General features: G+C 33.9%; 2 protein-coding genes across 2 annotated transcripts in view; one reads left to right on the top strand and one right to left on the bottom strand.

The window, feature by feature from the left end:
- Positions 1–12005, top strand: part of LOC125839797 (glucan endo-1,3-beta-glucosidase 12) — a 282415-nt gene extending 270410 nt beyond the window's left edge. Inside the window, exon 4 of the mRNA XM_049518798.1 lies at positions 11996–12005. The gene's annotated coding sequence lies outside the window, so the exon portion shown is untranslated. The remainder of the gene's footprint in view (positions 1–11995) is intronic.
- Positions 1–17927, bottom strand: part of LOC125839802 (protein disulfide isomerase-like 2-3) — a 367278-nt gene that overhangs the window by 179918 nt on the left and 169433 nt on the right. The window lies entirely within an intron of this gene.

The raw sequence follows: 17927 nt of genomic DNA, 5'->3' as shown, positions 1-17927 counted from the left end.
TTGTAGACTCTTTCCCACACATATTTCTTCTCCAGGCCCTGTAGTGAAGCTTTCCCCCCACCCTAGGTCTATTGAGATTAGGGTTGCGTATCGGTCGGTTCGATTCGATTCGATTCGATTTTGAAGTTTATCGGTTTGGCTTATTGGTTATCGGTTTGTAGAGATGCTAAACCGTTATCAAACCATTAAGATATTGACTTATCGGTTATTGGTTTAGCGGTTTTTTATATAATTGTTATCGGTTCGGTTATCGATTTAACCGTTAAGATTTGACACAAAAAATATATATTGAAAATCACTTTGAAACAAGGTGACAAATCAAATGAACCATGCACATGAGTTCACAAGTTACTTCTTGCTCAAAAACAAACATTTTTACATTGTAGAATAACCAAGTGTCTAAGACAACCAGAAATAAAAATAGGAAACCAAACTCTAAGTCAAAGACTTTATATACAAAATGGTATAAATATAATTATTTAATTTACTATTTGGTTATCGGTTAACCCGTTTAGAAAAAACCTCAAACCGTTAAGAACCGATAACCCGATAAGAAAAAAACTCAAAACAATTATCAAAACTGCTAAACTAATAATCTAATACTGATAAACTAATAACTTTTTTTCAATTTGAGTTATCTGTTTCAGTTCGATTTTGAATAGCCCTAATTGAGATATTTTCCTGTGCTGATAAATTTGGGCTCAGGAGGGGAATACCCCGGTTCCCAATTATTTTTGTAGCTATAGCAAAAAGCACACCTCCCCCCCCCCCCCACCCCCCTCTCCCTACACACACTTTCGAAATCTTTACTTGTAAGTTAGCAATTATATTGTAGTACTAATTATTATCGTTTGGTCAATGAATTAATCAATTAGCGGAATCTCGAACCATCATTTTCCTTAATACCAAATTAGGAAAAACATAAAAGAGATAAAATTTGTCGCATTAGTTTGATCATATGCATTATAGTCCTCTACGGTAAATCGACTCCTGGCCCAATATTGAGTGTAGGCCTATTAAAGATATTTCCTTACATAAATTGCTCATCAAAGGTAAAGTATTTATCCAATTTTGCCTATATATAATATGAATTAGAAAGATTATATAAATACACAATTTAAGATATTAAAATCTCTAAAAATTTTGATCATTTAAAAAAAATACAAAAATTTCCTTTCGGATATATCTCTATCCCCTCATACAACAGTATCCCCTCTTGGATAAATTCCTATCCCCTCTCCGATACATCCCCCATTAAGTAATGTATCATTTGCAACGTATCGGATAATCAAGAAATGTATTCGAGAGCAATCAAAAATTTGAAATTTTTGTATTTGAGAAAACTTTCGGGATAGGATATAATTATTATCCAAATATAAGAGATTTATGTAAGTTTCCCTCTAAATTAATTAGGATAAATTATGCAAAGTGATCATTCGACACTTTGCTTTATAATAAAATTAATTCAATTTTTAAAATTACTGAAATTGACTTAATTACTTCTTCTTCCTTCACTTTCACCATTAATGAATCCTCCTCCTCCTTTTGTATTTTCTTCTTCTACGTTCTTTTTCTTAAAAAAAATAAAAATAAAATTGACGTTCCCGAAACGGAAATTGTTTCAAGTGAATTACATTCAAAAGATTCAAAATATCGAGAGAATTTCATATCTAAAATTTGGGAATGGTTAGAGGTGATTTTGAATTGATCGAGATTGAATAATTAGTATATATTTCATGTATACTCAATGAATATTTCATGTATAGTTTAAACTATATTTTTACCTTTTTGAGAGTATCATAATGTATAATGTATAGCTCATTTATGGGTAAACTATATTGTATAGTCAGTTTATACCTTCTATGACTTTTAGCAAGCTATATTATATAGTCAAGGTATACTTCCTATAATTTTTGGCTATTTTTATGTTAAAAAAAGCATGCATATATATGTTGTAAACTAATTACTTTACTGTATATATTTAAAACTACCCAAATAATTATTCGAAATATCCATCATACCTAAATAAATTAGGGATAATTACATCAAAGGACTCTTCGATCAATTCAATTACCAAAAAAATGGCTATGTTCTTCTTCACAGTGGCGAAGCCACATATAGTTGAAGGGTGTCAATTGACACTCTTTCGTTGGAAAATTACATTGTATAGCTAGAGTAAAAATACTTTTTAGGTATATATATTACATATTGACACTCATTAACTTTTAAGCGATTTTACTTCTTTATATTTTGATACCCCTTAGTCGAAGTTCTGGCTCCGCCACTGCTTCTTCACCTTGGTTGTTTTCGTCGTCGTCTTATGCTTCATCCAGTTTCTTCTTTCCGTTCTTCGTCTTTTTCTTCTCCCAGTTTGTTCTTCTAGCTAGTTTCTTCCTCTTTTTTTTTTTTTCATGTACCGCAAATGTAAATCATTTTGAGTAAATTATATATCAAAAGATTCAAAAATTGAGAGGATTTCATATCTAAAATTTGGGACTGTTTAGAGGTGATTTTGAGTTAATCGAGATTGAATAGTCAGTGTATACTTCATGTATAGTTAGTATATACTTCATGTATACTCAGTATATATTTCATATATAGGTAAGTTATATTCAAATTTTTTTAGTGTATCATAATGTATGGTCAATATATAGCTAATTTATAGGTAAACTATATTGTGTAGTGAATGTATACTTTCTATGACTTTTGACACACTATATTGTATAGTCAAATATATATTTCCGGTGACTTTTGGCTACTTACTTTTGTAGGGATGACAATGGGGTGGGCGGATGCGGGACGGGTTTAAGGTGGTGCGGGGCGGGAATAATGCGGGGCTGATTGAAGTGTTTTCTTTTTATAAAAAATTAATGCGGGTCGGGTCTGGTCGGGTTGCGGGTATATGTGATTTTATGTGGGTTCAAACTTAATTTTAATTTTTTACATGTTATAAGAGTAATAGAACATTATTTATTAAGATAATTTCTTTAAAACTACTAAAATATTCAAGATAGTAAATGAAAATGGTTCAATAAAAAATATTACAATTTCTTACATGTTTCTCAATTTGACCTCTAAAAAATATTTTTTTAAGTCATTATCTATTAAACTAATACAACTTAATGAAAAAATGAATTTATTTTTATGAATTTTATTTTAGTATCAAACTTAACTAGAAAAAAAAAATATTAAAAAAATTATGCGGGGCGGATTGAAAACGAAAAAAAGTACTTATGCGGGGCAGATTAAAAGTTTTACGAATTAAGCTCAACCCGCTCCGGCCCGCACCACACCTCCCCATTACCATCTCTATTTGTTTTAATGTATATAAAAACATAGCTATTAACCTATATTTATTATAAACTTAACTAATTACTTTATTTGAGTTTAACCCATTTTTATTTATCATCCTCGACTTACCTTCCAATGAGTGAAAGAAATAGCTTATTCGAAATTTGTGTGAAGTTTGTAACGGTAACATTGCATGCTTAATTTGCCAAAATAACCAAAAAAAAATAAACCCGCTCCTAGATAACCGTTAATTTTAGCCAGAAACTCATTTATTGTGTGTACATCTTCTAATTCAAACCAACATGGGTTGTGTGGTGCACTGGTGTCAGATGTATCGGATTCGAGCCATGGCTATAGAGAAAATCCTGTTGGAAGCGCCACCCCGAAAGGGCCTTGCAGTGCGCAATCCAGATTTAATCGAAGCTCCGATGTAAGCTCCGAACACCGGGTGGGAAATCAAAAAAAATAAAAAATCTTCTAAAAAGTTGAAAACTATAAACTCAGAGAGAGAGAGAGAGATAGCAGAAAGTAGTAGAGAGTATAGCAATGGCCAATGAGGGGAAGAAAATGGTTTGGATTCATTCCAACCAGATTTCACTTCCGTCGTTTCAGTTCGTTCGACCCTCCTCCTGTTCCTCCTCTTCGAAGAGTTGTTGTTACTGATAAATCATAAAACCCTACTCCTCAATTCTATTTCTCCTTCTATTTTTGTCTGATTAATCCCAATTGGGTTTCGAAAGTGATATGATCTTCTGGTTAAATTCTGCTTATGCTAAGAATTGTTGTATCTAGTAGTTGGGTTGCTGTATTCTTAATCTTGGGGTTCTCCTTTTTCGTTTCATTTTGACTTGTAAATGGGTTTAATTTCACCTATCCAAATTAACTTAATGGGTTCCTTGAATCTTTGGTTGTTTTTGTACAAAATGGTGTATATGTTTCTTTTTCAAATACTATGGGTTGCATTACCCGCAACAACAAGTAATCAATCTAGTTTAGTAACTTAGAAAACAAAGTAAATAACCTATTGTTAAATACAATGGTGTGAGACGCTGTGTGTGTGTAAAAGTTTAAATTCTTTGTAGATGAATTAGGATTGCCATGTGGTTTAGGAAGTTTTTTTTTTTTGGGCTGTTTAGTTGTTTTAATGTAAGACCAGAATTATACAGTGGTGTCAAATTTGTCAAGTACTAAGTTCAGAACAGCCGAAGGACAGAATAAGCATTATGTGTTTGGATATTGTAACCTTGGATATCCTCAAAGTAATATCAACTCTAGCTCATATGTTTAGAATGCCATTTTATATTTATGGTTTGATTGTGTGAAAATTGTGAATGTTGAAACAAGTAGTATGATGATTCTGCACAGATATATGGATCAACAGGTGCATGTTGTGCTCGAAATTTAGTATAGTTGGTGTTGGAAAGTCTTGAGTTTTTTGGTTGGTGGTTTTGCTTCAAGTGTAGGGATGGTGACTCCCCTTGGATGTGGAGTGGAAACCACATGGAAGAGGCTAATAGAAGGGGAATGTGGTGTAAGAGCAATATGTGCTGATGATTTGAAGATGAATGGTTTTGAACCAGAAGTTAATGTATACATTTGATCAGTTGACATCCAAAGTTGCTGCAGTTGTGCCCTATGGCGAATTCGATGAGCAGTTGTGGCTAAACTCTAAGGTACCACCCAAACTTCAATCTCTATATTAATCTTTGTTGTATGTGTAGAAATGTTCTGGAATGACATTTTCTACTGAAAATGTAAAATACCGCTTTTTATGAAGTCATCATTCCTCTAAACATTTAGCTCATGCGCTTCCTTTATCTTGTCCTAATTTCCTGTACCTTGTGCCTCACCTCTCCCCTGGACCACCCTTACTCCTAGCAACCTCTGCTATCATATCATGTCTGTGTTAGATTCCCAATCCACTGCCTCTATCCAAGAACACTTCATTGGTACTAAAATTGTTTCACATTTAGTTTTTGGAATTCTTTTCAACTAAATGTGATGCAGGACATGTTTCAGATCCACCTTTCTCAGGTAAAAGGTAAAAGAAAGGCCTCTTTAGGAATGCAAATAAAAAAGTTGTCTTTTGTTGGAGCATCTTCAGCTCGGAAGACAAGCACATCAAATAAAATTAAATTTATCGTAAACATTCTTTCTATGTGACCTTTAAATGGTCTTTGATGATTTTTGAGAAAATGGTCTAAAGCCCCCTAAACTATACCTGAAATTCCAACTACACACCTCCAACTTCACGAGTGTCCTATTACCCCCTGAATTGTTTAAAACTGATTTACTCCCTAAACGCTTATGTGGCACAGTGAGTGTATCTCACTCTCTCAAAGAGAGTGAGGACCAAAACAAATAATAAGACTTTATTTTTAAAATTTCTTTTCATAAATATGTGTATTTTTAATTGTTCTTTTTTCTTATTTATTTCCTTTCTTCTTCACAACAACATAAACCAAATCTCTCCACCACTCACCTTCTCTAAGCTTGGATTCACCATGGAATTTCATTATTCCTCTTGATTCTAGAATTTTGATTATTCAATTTGTGCATGAAATTAGGAATTTTTTTGAAAACCAACTCTTTATTAATATTATTCAAATTGTTAATCATCATGCCTAACCACATGGTCAAACGGGTTAGAAAATTCTTATCTTGATTTTTGGTGCCCTAGTTTAATAATTTAAATTCAAGTTCGGAAAGAATTTTGGGTTGTCAATGAAACTCATATGTGATTTTGAAAATAGAAATGAAAAGATCCATTGTTATGTATCCATTACCTCAATTTGAAGAATTCGACAAATTCATCCATGAAAATAACTTGAGTATCAATCAAATAGTGGATGACACGGTTAGGAATAAAATTCTCGTCAGATTTTACCTTTCAAAATTGTTGTTGCGGTCATCGATGATGAAAACATGAAACATATCGTCAACTCCTTCAAAACTTCGAGTTTTTTTTAATATATCAAAAGTTTAAGGCTTGATAATATTAATGGTAGGAAGGAAGAAGTGAGTTGGGTTGATTGATAAACTTTTGATGTTTTCAAGGAAGATGGAAATGGTGGAAAAAAGATTAATCAATGGCAAAAAACGAAAGATTATCAAAGATTTATAACTTTACCTTTCAATAATAAAACTTGAAATTTCATAACTGCACATTTCATTACTGTAAGCTCAAAACTATCATAAATAAAACTTGAAATTTTCTCTTCAATAGCAGAAATTTTTTTATCAAACAAATGTCAAGAAAAAAGAAAAAGAAAAGAAGAGAGAAAAAGAAAAGAAGAAAGAGAAGAAAAAAAATATAAAAGGAAAATAGAATAAAGACAGAAATAATAATTTTTTTATTAAAAAAATAATATATATGACGTGGCAGGCGAGTGCATTCACTTTCTAACACAAATCTGGGTGTGACCTTTTAGGAGGCAATATATTCTATTTTAAAAATGTATAGGGGGTAATAAGACCCCCGTGAAGTATAAGTGTGTATTGAAAATTCGGTAATAGATTAAGGAGGCATTTGACTATTTTCTCATGATTTTCAATGGAACATATTGCAAGTGATTATGAATTTACTTTTATGACATGATATAGAAGATTCTTATAAAAAGTGTCATGATATAAAGTGGATTTTTATACCACAAAGCTTCCTATTTGCTTAGTCCCATTCTTTAGAATTGTCTTTCTCATAATATGTAAACAGACTTCAAGTCTGAATTATGTATTGTACTCAATAGGAAGCGTCACAGCCACCCCCGATGTCGATCTGCAATATTAGTTTGAGAAAATCATTTGGTTTTTAACCTAGACCGATTAGTTTACCTGTATTATATAAATGTCCAACACTTAGGTACTTTCTAAGATCATCCTATATGAAAGATGTATGCCATGTGTGGATAATGAATGACTTGCCGGGTATGCAATATAATAAGTACAAAAGGTAAGACCTAAAAAGAGAAATGATCTTAGCACAACACGAGATAGAAACCTAACCCTAAAGGAGAAAACCTATCATTAAAAAACAATCATAGGAATAGAAGAAATGAGTTCATACCAAGTGACGAAACTCTCTGTGAGTTAGGCTTCATAAAAGATCATTTTCTACTAAAATGGATGTAGGCTTAATTAAAGCCTAATGTAGATTGAACTCTATTGAATCTAAGCCTCACTACCCTTACCCTCTTAGAGGGTTATAATGAATTTTTGGCCGGACCCATATAGATTCATCTTTGGGGGTTTATAAGAGCTTGATTAATGAAACCTAAGTTAAACATAAGATTGAACCTAAACCAAAACCTATAGATTGAATTAGGAGAGTAGATGTTAAATTCAAGACCAGGAAAGCAAGTTATATTGAAGCCCAATGCCAAGCAAAGCCCTAGACTACAAGTGAAGAAATTGGGTTCAACTAAGCCCTTAACCTTAAGATGAAGTGGAGCCTTAACCCGACCAAGAGGGGCCTGTAGGCTAGTGGGCTTAGTCAGCCCAACATATGTTATTAACCAAAAAAGAGAAGTCCCTTGAAGCGGTTGAGAGGTAGCAAAAAGATGCATTAGCTCGCCCTTCCTCGGTCTGTCCCCATAAAAAGCTTTTTATTGGCTTCTCCCCCTAGACTAAGACTCACTCTTCTCATCCAGAAGAATAGTTGTCTTCTTAGTTAACTAGTCATTAGTCTTTGGCACCAAAAGAAAGTCGAGAAAGTTGGGACGCAAGGTGGTTGTCGCTGAAGCAACTGTAGAAGCAAACTCTATGAAAAAGTCGTGTGTATCAAAGAAATGGAAGGGCTCTCCCTCTCTATCTTGAAAAAGTCGTGTGTATCAAAGAAATGGAAGGGCTCTCCCTCTCTATCTTGAACCTAGCTTTGCCAAGTTTCGATGAACAAAGTGTGCAATACGTGGAGTGAGATCACTACCATACCATTTTTAATTTATCTAGTGAATCATAGGCTTCGAGTGCGTACCAGACGAGACTATGATTGAGTCAAGTGGACACCCACTAATATGCGCTTCCTTTCGTGACCTGAAGCCTAGTCATTGACGAGCCTCGAGGACCTTTCAAGCCTCCCCGCTTTGATTCAATTGCTTTTATTTTCTCACTTTCAAAGAAAGAAGAAAGTCTTGTTTTGCCTTCTTCTTTCTTTGCTAATTGAAAGCTAGACTCACACGTCTGCTTATGAAGATTATGACTTCCTTACGTGTTTAGTTTGAAATTGCATAATGCTGAAACATGTAATTGGAGTTTATTTCGGGGTTTACAGAAGCTCGTGCAAAGAAGATTTATAAGAGAGAAGTTCCCAATCTCTCTTAGGCCTTCTGTCTCTTGAAAAATATTGTATTCTTATGTTTGAGATCGCCTCTGTGTGATTCATCCTAAGTAGCTAACCGAAAAGAAATTGATAAGAGAAGAGGCTCTATCTATTTAAAGGTAAAGGAAAGGAAAGCCAGGAGAAATCACCCCTTGATAAAGGAAGACTTCAACAAATAGTTGACCAAGCCTTGTAGAAGCGAAGATCAGTGTCCGTCCCATTCAGCGAAACAATCTTCCATCCTTTTGATTGTAGTTTTAGCTTGTATATGTGAGAAATTAACAAGAAAAAAAAGAGATTTCAAAAGAATTCAAATCAACATTTTTTCTGCACAAAATAGGGAAAGAGAATGAACGGTAACAAAATGGATTTTTTTCATTAATAGTCGTTATATGGGAATACATCAAATAGGAAGATTACACACACATAGATCAGCCACACAACTAAACACAACATTACAAAGTGAACAATGGAAGCATTGAAGACTACTAGTGATACATGCAAACACAACAAAGACACTTAGCATAGTAGTAGATCTCTACCAAACAAAGAAAAAGAAGAAACACACTGCTTTGCGTCTACAGACACAAATTTAAACCTTAGAAAACTCAAAAGTGTCAACGAACTTATCTATTCTACTCTCTGGGAATCCGAACCTAAGCGGGCGTCCCACCAGTTAGTTCCCTTAGTTCATGGAGGAGGGCATCCTTCTTCTCTTCCAGACCGCAATGTTTCTGAATCTGTTGCATCATATTTGCAATGGCCTCAAGAGGAGGCAAATGCTCCAAGAACAGACCCAACCTTTGCTTCGATTAGAGCTTCTCCTCCTTTACTCTTGAGATTTCGATAGAAATTTCTTGAAGTCTTAGAAAAGAATCCATGGCTACACTCAATTTTTTTCCCGACTTTGTTGTTCCTCTTCGTCTCCCTTTGCCAAATAGAGAAAAAAGCTTTTATTTATAGGCATTGAAGGACCTTTATCCTTTTGTTTTGGTTCCGTAACATGGTTTAAACCTGACTTTTCATGAATATGGGACCTCATTCACTAGAGTTCAGTGCACTGAATATCCTTTTCTCAAACGGATTTGAGTACTTCAGGCCTCTTTTCTTTTGACGAGTATCGTCACGTGGCTTAGTCGTGGATCACTCTTTAAGGAATATGACACAATAATATAGCACACATCAGGGAAAATGGTACCCCCTTTATTATAAGACAACCCCCGTGCCCTTTCTTAAGAGATAGAGCAATCGTCACCCGACACTCAAAACTGACCAATACAAAACCATGTGATTTGTCCTCGTTTATGTACCCCACTGACACTAGCCTAATGCCCTGCCTACTTGTCTTTAGTGGTCTTATTTGTACCCAACTACATGATGGAAGTCCCCTCGAACAATCCTTACTTGACAGCTCAAAGTTGATTGGTTCAACCCGTGTGCTTGCCTACTCGTCTTTCATCGGCCTATTTGTACCCAACTACAATTTCTTCCCTTATAAAAGAAAAAAGGGCCTCTAGGCCAATCCTTAATCGAAAACAACTCTATCCTAGCGAAGTAAAGTCACTGCTGAACTTTTTAAAATTTCATTCTTTAATATAACATTAAGATAACAATAACATTATAAAGCAATATAGACATTTATCCAATCCACCATCGAGAAAAAAACGTGCCTTACACTAAAAGTTCACGCGCTTCTTTATTCAAAACAAAAAAAACATTCTAAAATGAACCCACATATAAAAGTGCGTTGGTAATTTGGTATGCTCATTATTTGTGCGTACATTTTATCATTATTGCAATACAAGTAAGACACCTCTACTATACTAGTTAAATACATTTTTGAATTGAAAATAATTACATCTTTTATGATAATTAACAACTTTATTTATCAAAGTAGAATATATGTACAAATTCTTACATTATTCATTTGAATTAATAAATTATTTTTCTTAAGAACTTAGAAATCGCCAAATAAACTAAATCAATCAAAACTCATAAACCCCAAATTCACATTGTTGCGCACGTTCTCCATCTTCACATATGCATACATTTCACCATAAATGCTTTTTTAATCTTCAATTTTTCAAAAGTGTAAATTATAATATTTTATAATGAAAAATTATTTTTAAATTCTACCTCCTAACCTAAAGGAGCAGTAAATTTTAAAGATATTTTTAAAAAAATATTTTAGTTTAGAGTACAACTAAACATGATGTACATAAGTTACACATAAATATTTTTTTACATGATGAATTTATGGTTTTACTTCTCCTTTAAAATTTGTCGTATATTATGAAATTATTTTTAATTCTTAAACAAAATTTATATTATTTTAAACTTGAATAAAAAATGAAAAATTGAAAGTGAATTTGAGAAAAATTATATTAGATAAATGTGAAAGTGTTTAACTTTAATTTTAAACCCTAACCAATTTTAAAAAGGTTAGATTATATTGGAGTCTTCTTATATATATATTTCATTTTATCATTTGTGTAACGAAATTTATCAATTCTACTTTTACTTTATAAAAAATAAATCATCCATTATAAAAATGTAAGTAGATAAACAGTCAATCAATATCTCTATTTATATTTTATAGTAATATGAATTATAATTTAAATAAATATTCATCCAATATCTCTATTTATATTTTGTAGTAATACGTAGTTATTATTTTAAATAAAATATGATAGATAAATCTAATCAATGAAAAAATGATGAATAGAAGAATAAAAATTTAGAAATAAATTAAATTCCAAAAATAAGAATAATTCATTTTTATTTATACTAAATTAAAAATAAATAATGATATTAGGTAAAGTTGAACTTTTTTTAAGGTGATATCATTTAAAATGTCCAAACAAGACATTCCAATCTAAAATGCTTAGATATAATATTTTAATATTATCCGCGCATTGCGCGGGTACAAACTAATATAGTTGAGGTCTTACTTGTATTGCCATAATGATAAAATGTACGAACACAAATAATGAGCATACAACCCACTTTTATATGTTTTTTTTGTTTTTTTTTTAAAACATCCACTTTTATATGCTGGTTCATTTCAGAATGTTTTTTTTGTTTTGAATAAAGAAGGCATGAACTTTGTGTAAGACATGTGTTTTTTTCGGTGGATGGATGGGATAAATGCCTCGATTGCTTTATAATGTTATTGTTATGTTGATGTTATATTAAAGAATGAAATCTAAAATGTTCAGCAGAGACTTTACCTCGTTAGGACAGAGTTGTTGTCGATTGAGGATTTGCCAAGGGGATCTTTTTTCTTTTATAAGAGAAGAGATTATAGTTGGGTAAAAATAAGTCGTTGAAAGACGAGTAGGCAAGCCCGCGGGTTGTATCGGTTAGCTTTGAGTTGTCGAGTGACGATTGGTAGAGGGGACTTCCATTATGTAGCTGGTACAAATAAGACTACTAAAGACGAGTAGGCGCCCGTTAGGCTAGTGTCAGTGGGGTATGTAAGCGAGGTCAGATCACATGGTTTTGTACTAGTCAATTTTGAGTTGTCGAGTGACAATTGCTTCATCTCTTACAAAAGGACGTGGGGGACTGTTTTGTAATAAATGAGTACTATCTTCTCGATCTGATGTGCGCTATGTTATGGTGTCTTATTCCTTAAGGAGTGCTCCAGGATTAAGTCACGTGGTGATACTCGCCAAAAGAAAGAGGGTGCCTTGAGTACTCAACTGCATACGAGAAAAGGATAATTATTCAGTGCACTAAAATCTAGTGAATAGAACCAAGATAACCTATCTTACTAATAATAAGAACGGGTTAAGGGCCTCCAATGCCTATAAATAAAAGCTTTTTTCTCTATTTGGCAAAGGCAGACGGAGAAGAACAACGAAGTCGGGATTAAAATTGAGTGTAGTCGTGGATTCTTTTCTAAGACTTAAAGAAATTTCTATCGAAATCTTTAGAGTAGAGGAGGAGAAGCTCTCATTGGAGCAAAAGTTTGGGTCTGTTCTTGGAGCATTTGCCTCCTCTTGAGGTCATTGCAAATATGATGCAACAGATTCAAAAACATTGCGGTCTGGAAGAGAGGAAGAAGGCTTCCTTCCATGAACTAAGGGAACTAACTAGTGGGTCACCAACTTTAGCTTCGAATTCCCAGAGAGAGTAGAATAGAAGAGTTCGTTGACTCTTTTGAGTTTTCTAAGGTTTAAATTAGTGTCTGTAGACGCAAAACAGTGTGCTTCTTTTTTTTCTTTGTTTGGTAGAGATCTACTACTATGCTAAGTGTCTTTATTGTGTTTGCATGTATCACTAGTAGTCTTCAATGCTTCCATTGTTCACTTTGTAATGTTGTGTTTAGTTGTGTGGCTGGTCTATGTGTGTGTAATCTTCCTATTTGATGTATTCCCATGTAACGACTATTAATGAAAAAAATCTGCTTTGTTACAGTTGATTCTCTTTCCATGTTTTGTGCAAAAAAAATGTTGATTTGAATTTTTTTGAAATCTCATTTTTTCTTGTTAATTTCACACATATACAAGCTAAAACTACAATTAAGAGGGTGGAAGATTGCTTTGCTGAATGGGACGGACATTGATCTTCGCTTCTACAAGGCTTGGTCAACTATTTGTTGAAGCCTTCCTTTATCAAGGGGTGATTTCTCCTGGCTTCCTTTCCTTTACCTTTAAATAGTTAGAGCCTCTTCTCTTATCAGTTCCTTTTCGGTTAACTACTTAGGATGAAACACACAGAGGCGATCTCAAACATAAGAATATAATATTTTTCAAGAGACAGAAGGCCTAAGAGAGATTGGGAACTTCTCTCTTATAAATCTTTTTTGCACGAGCTTCTGTAAGCCCAGAAATGGCCTCCAATTACATGTGTGAAGCATCATGCAATTTCAGATTAAACAAGTGAGGAAGCCATAATCTTCATAAGCAGACGTGTGAGTCTAGCTTTCAATTAGCCAAGAAAGAAAGGGGCAAAGCAAGACTTTCTTCTTCCTTTGAGAGTGAGAAAAGTAAAGCAAACGCCATTGAAATATGGTATGCTACAAGTGAATATTTGCGCCAAGAAATGAATCCTTCGAGGCTCGTCAATGACTTAGCTTCAAGTCGCAAAGGGAAGTGCATGTTAGCGAGTGTCCACTTGACTTGGCCATAGTCTCACCTGGTACGCAGTCGAAGCCTATGTTTACTAGATAAATTGAAAAGGGTATGGTAGTGATCTCACTCCATGAATTGCACACTTTGTTCATCCAAGCTTTCTGCTAGGTTCAAGATAGAGAAGGAAAGCCCTTCTATTTCTTTGATGCATACGACTTTTTCACGGAGTTTGCTTCCCGAGTTTCTTAAGCGACAACCACATTGCGTCACAACCTTCTCGACTTTCTTTGGTGCCAAAGACCAATAACTAGTTAACCAAGAAGACAATAATTCTTCTAGACGAGAAGAGCAAGTCTCAATTCGGGGGATAAGCCAATGGAAAGCTTGCTATGGGGAGGGACCGAGGAAGGGCGATGGATATGTTATTTATTAGCCAATGCATTTTCTTGCTACACCTCAACCGCTCCAGGGGGCTTCTCCTTTTTGGTTAATAACCTATATTGGGCTGACTAAGCCCACTATCCTACTAGGCCCCTCTTGACTGGGTTCAAGGCTCCACCTTATCTTGGGTTAAGGGCTTAGTTGATTCTTCACTTGGAGTCTAGGGCTTCGATATAACTTGCTTTCCTGGTCTTGAATTAAACCTCTGCTCTCTTAATTCGCTCTATAGGTTTAAGTTCAATCTTAGTTGTTTAGCTTAGGTCCATTAATCAATTTATCATAAACCCTTAAGCTGAATCTATATGGGACCATCCAAAAATTCATCGTAACCCTCTAAGAGGGTAAGGGTAGTGAGGCTAAGATTCCATAGAGTTCAACCTGCATAGGGCTTTAGTTAAGCCTATATCCATTTTAGTAGAAAAGGATCTTTTGTGTAGCCCCAACTCATAGAGAGTTCTGTCACTTGGTCTGAACCCATTTCTTTTATTCCTATGATTGTTTAGAGATGTGTTTTCTCCTTTTAAGATTAGGTTTCTATCCCATGTTGTGCTAAGCTCATTTCTCTTTTTAGGTCTTACCTTTTTGTACTTATTATATTGCATACCCTTCAAGTCATTCGTTATCCACATATGTCATACATCTTTCATATAGGATGATGTTATTAGATAATTGAAGAGAATTAAGTCAGCTAGACAAGTTAACAAACAAAGCAGTTAGGAAATTTTGGTGGGAAAGTTTGTTATGAATAATAGCAGTCTTAGAGTTAGTTACTAACAGAATAGGAATTAGTTAGCACCGAAATTGATTTATTCCTTAGATTGTATTCTTACAAGTACATGTAGAATTCGTTTGAGAAGATATGAATATACACATTACATTTGCTTCTACCTAAATCTTATTTTACTTTTCATCTTCTTTCCTTCCATCCTCCATAGCTGTCAAGTGTCAACTCGAGTTTCTCTGTAAAAAATCATGTCCAGCTGCTAAAACCACGGATTCCTATGAGAATCCCTGCATTTTGGCTATCATTGTAACGGAGCCAATATATCCTTGACAACAATGACAAAATCAACAAGAGCAAATGAGAGTTCTTCTAGTGAAGTAAGGGAGTTGCGTGAAAGGATGCAGAAAATGTTATTGGAAGTTGGTACTCTAGCAAAGGAAGTTTCAAATCTTAAAAAATTGGACCAGATGATGCTAGAGCGGAAGGAACAAATGACAAGCAATATAGTGAATCATAGGGATAAAATACCCACAAGAGAAGACAAAATACCAGTGGGTGGAAGGCAGTCAAAGGAGCAATCGCACAACAACTACATTAATCATAATTCACATTACTCTCAATGGTCGACAATGGAGTTCTTGAAGTTTTCTGGAGAAGATCTTAAATCTTGGTTGTTTAGAATCGATCAATTGTTCAATATGGAGAGCATTCCCGTAAAGGAGAAGGTTAGCATTGCTGCTCTACAGTTAGAAGGTGAAGTTGTTCGGTGGCACTTGTCCTTTATGAATACAGGCAGTAAATTCAACCACCAACTTGGAATGAATATAATGTAGCGTTAGTGGAAAGATTCGGGGCAGATTCTCCAAAGAAGCTAGTTAGTTTTGAAATCTCTAATCTTTCTCATTTCTACCCACAGGAAACTTCTAACAAGATGACATCATATACTTGCAAGGTTCTCGATGAAATGTCCAAAAGAGATTTGGATGTAGATTCTCTGTATAGTGGCACCACTGAAAGAAACAATAAAACTGAAGCTTTTGGAGACTTGTTTTTTGATGCATTCTTTATAGATAATGAGAGTGATGTCGAGGCTTTTGAAATTATGCTTCTTGGTTGGATTTTCGTGAATGATGAGAGTGATATAGACACAAAATCCGTAGATGGTGATGGGAAAGAAGTGCTCTCATGGCAAGCTCTCTTTGATTTAATTGTTTTCAAGATCATGACTTTTTACAATTTATGGTTCGACTTTGAGAGTGATATGAAAACTTGGGCCAAAATCTGGCCATGGGAAGAGATTGAGAAATCACTTGTCCTACTAACAGAGGGGAAGGAACAGAAATGTGGGTTCTGATTAGCATGGATTTTATTGATGGATTGCCTAAATCACACGGTCATGAAGTAATCTTCGTAGTGGTTGATAGACTAAGTATGGTCATTTTATTTCCTCTAAAGCATCCTTATACTACTTAGTCAGTGGCCAAAGTCTTCATGAACTTTATAGTAAGGTTACATGGTCTACCCGACAGTATTACAAGTGATAGAGATGTTGTGTTCCTCGGTATTTTTTGGCAATTGTTTTCCCTGCAAGGTGTTCAGCTGAACATGTCATCAGCCTATCACCCCCAGAGTGATGGCCAAACTGAAGTCCTCAATAGGTGCTTAGAAACCGATTTGAGATGTTCTTGTGCTGAGGATGCTATGGGTTGGTATGATTGTTTGTCTATGGCTGAATATTGATATGATTCTTGCTATCATTCTGCTATTGATACTACACCTTATGAGGCCCTTTTCTCAATAGAGAGTTGAAGTTGAATCTGTTGAGACATCATCTGATGAGAGCACAACTGAGAATAAAACAGGAGGCTTGGTGATTGAGTCTACTTTAAGGTTCAACCTTATAAACAAGTCAGTGTATCAACTCAGCCTCATCACAAGCTTGTTGCTATGTACTATATGCTCTAGGATATTCCATGTTGATTGTATTATCTCCACCCTTTAACATACCTCTTCTTCACTATCTCCCACTTCCCATAGTATTTATCTAAATTATATACAAATGTAAGCTTTTAGAATAGTATTTTTTACGAACTTGCCAAACACAAGAAAATAAGTAAGAGACTCACTTAATTTCTTAGAAAATATTTTTCAAGAAAACATTATTTTACCGAACACTTCTTTAATTTGTTCATTCGTTGCTCACGTTATTGTAGAATTACTATGTGAACTCCAAAGTAGTTTGTCAAACAATGTAATTACCAAGAAGAAGACTTTCTAAAAGTCTCAAAGAATCTGGTATGAAACAGATGAAATATCACTTCTATACCCAAAAAAAAAAAACACTTCTATGTGAACACACAATTTTAATGTTTAAATTGTTAGTCTTTTATTTGTTTAAATGTTTAAATAATTACTTATGTTTTTAATGTACCTCTCATACAATTTGGATTCTTTTTTTTTGTGTCCAAGCATCCACATGTAATGTTTCTTTCCTCTGTAGAATACATGATATTGAGATCGAATCAAAGAAATTATCCATAAGTGATTCAATATGAACGCACGGAATTCTCTCATTTAAAATTTTGAATGGTTATAAAATATTTTATTTACTTAATTATATTTTTTAACTTATCAAGATCAACCACTTTAGAAAAACAACTTCCTTTTCATTATTAATTCATAGAAAAATTAATCAAATTAAATTGTTATTATCTTTGTCATTATGATCCAAATAGTTCAATTGTACACGTTATGCAAATTCTTCTTTATTTTATTTTTCCACGATTTATAATAGGAAAATTATTTTGAGATAACTAAGCAAAATGATCATTTGGTCACCTTTGTTACTTAAAAGAGTCTAATTATTGTTTTATTACTAGATAGCCATGTAGTCTTGTCTTTCTCTGTTTGTAAAAGAATTTGATATGCATAAATTTTATTTTCGATGTTACTCTCCCATGACACGAAAGAATCAAATGCAATAAAAAAAAAACAATTTTATTTATTTTTAGTAATAGAATGAAACAAGTCAAATGAAAAGTGGGGTTCATATTTAAAGCTTGGGATCGTTTAGAGGATG

The sequence above is a fragment of the Solanum verrucosum genome, unplaced genomic scaffold (genome assembly GCF_900185275.1).
Source record: "Solanum verrucosum unplaced genomic scaffold, falcon-dt-bn FXZP01000175.1, whole genome shotgun sequence".
Lineage (NCBI taxonomy): Eukaryota > Viridiplantae > Streptophyta > Magnoliopsida > Solanales > Solanaceae > Solanum > Solanum verrucosum.
The sequence above is the reverse complement of the archived record's forward strand: the minus strand, read 5'-3'. Positions and strand labels throughout refer to the sequence as shown.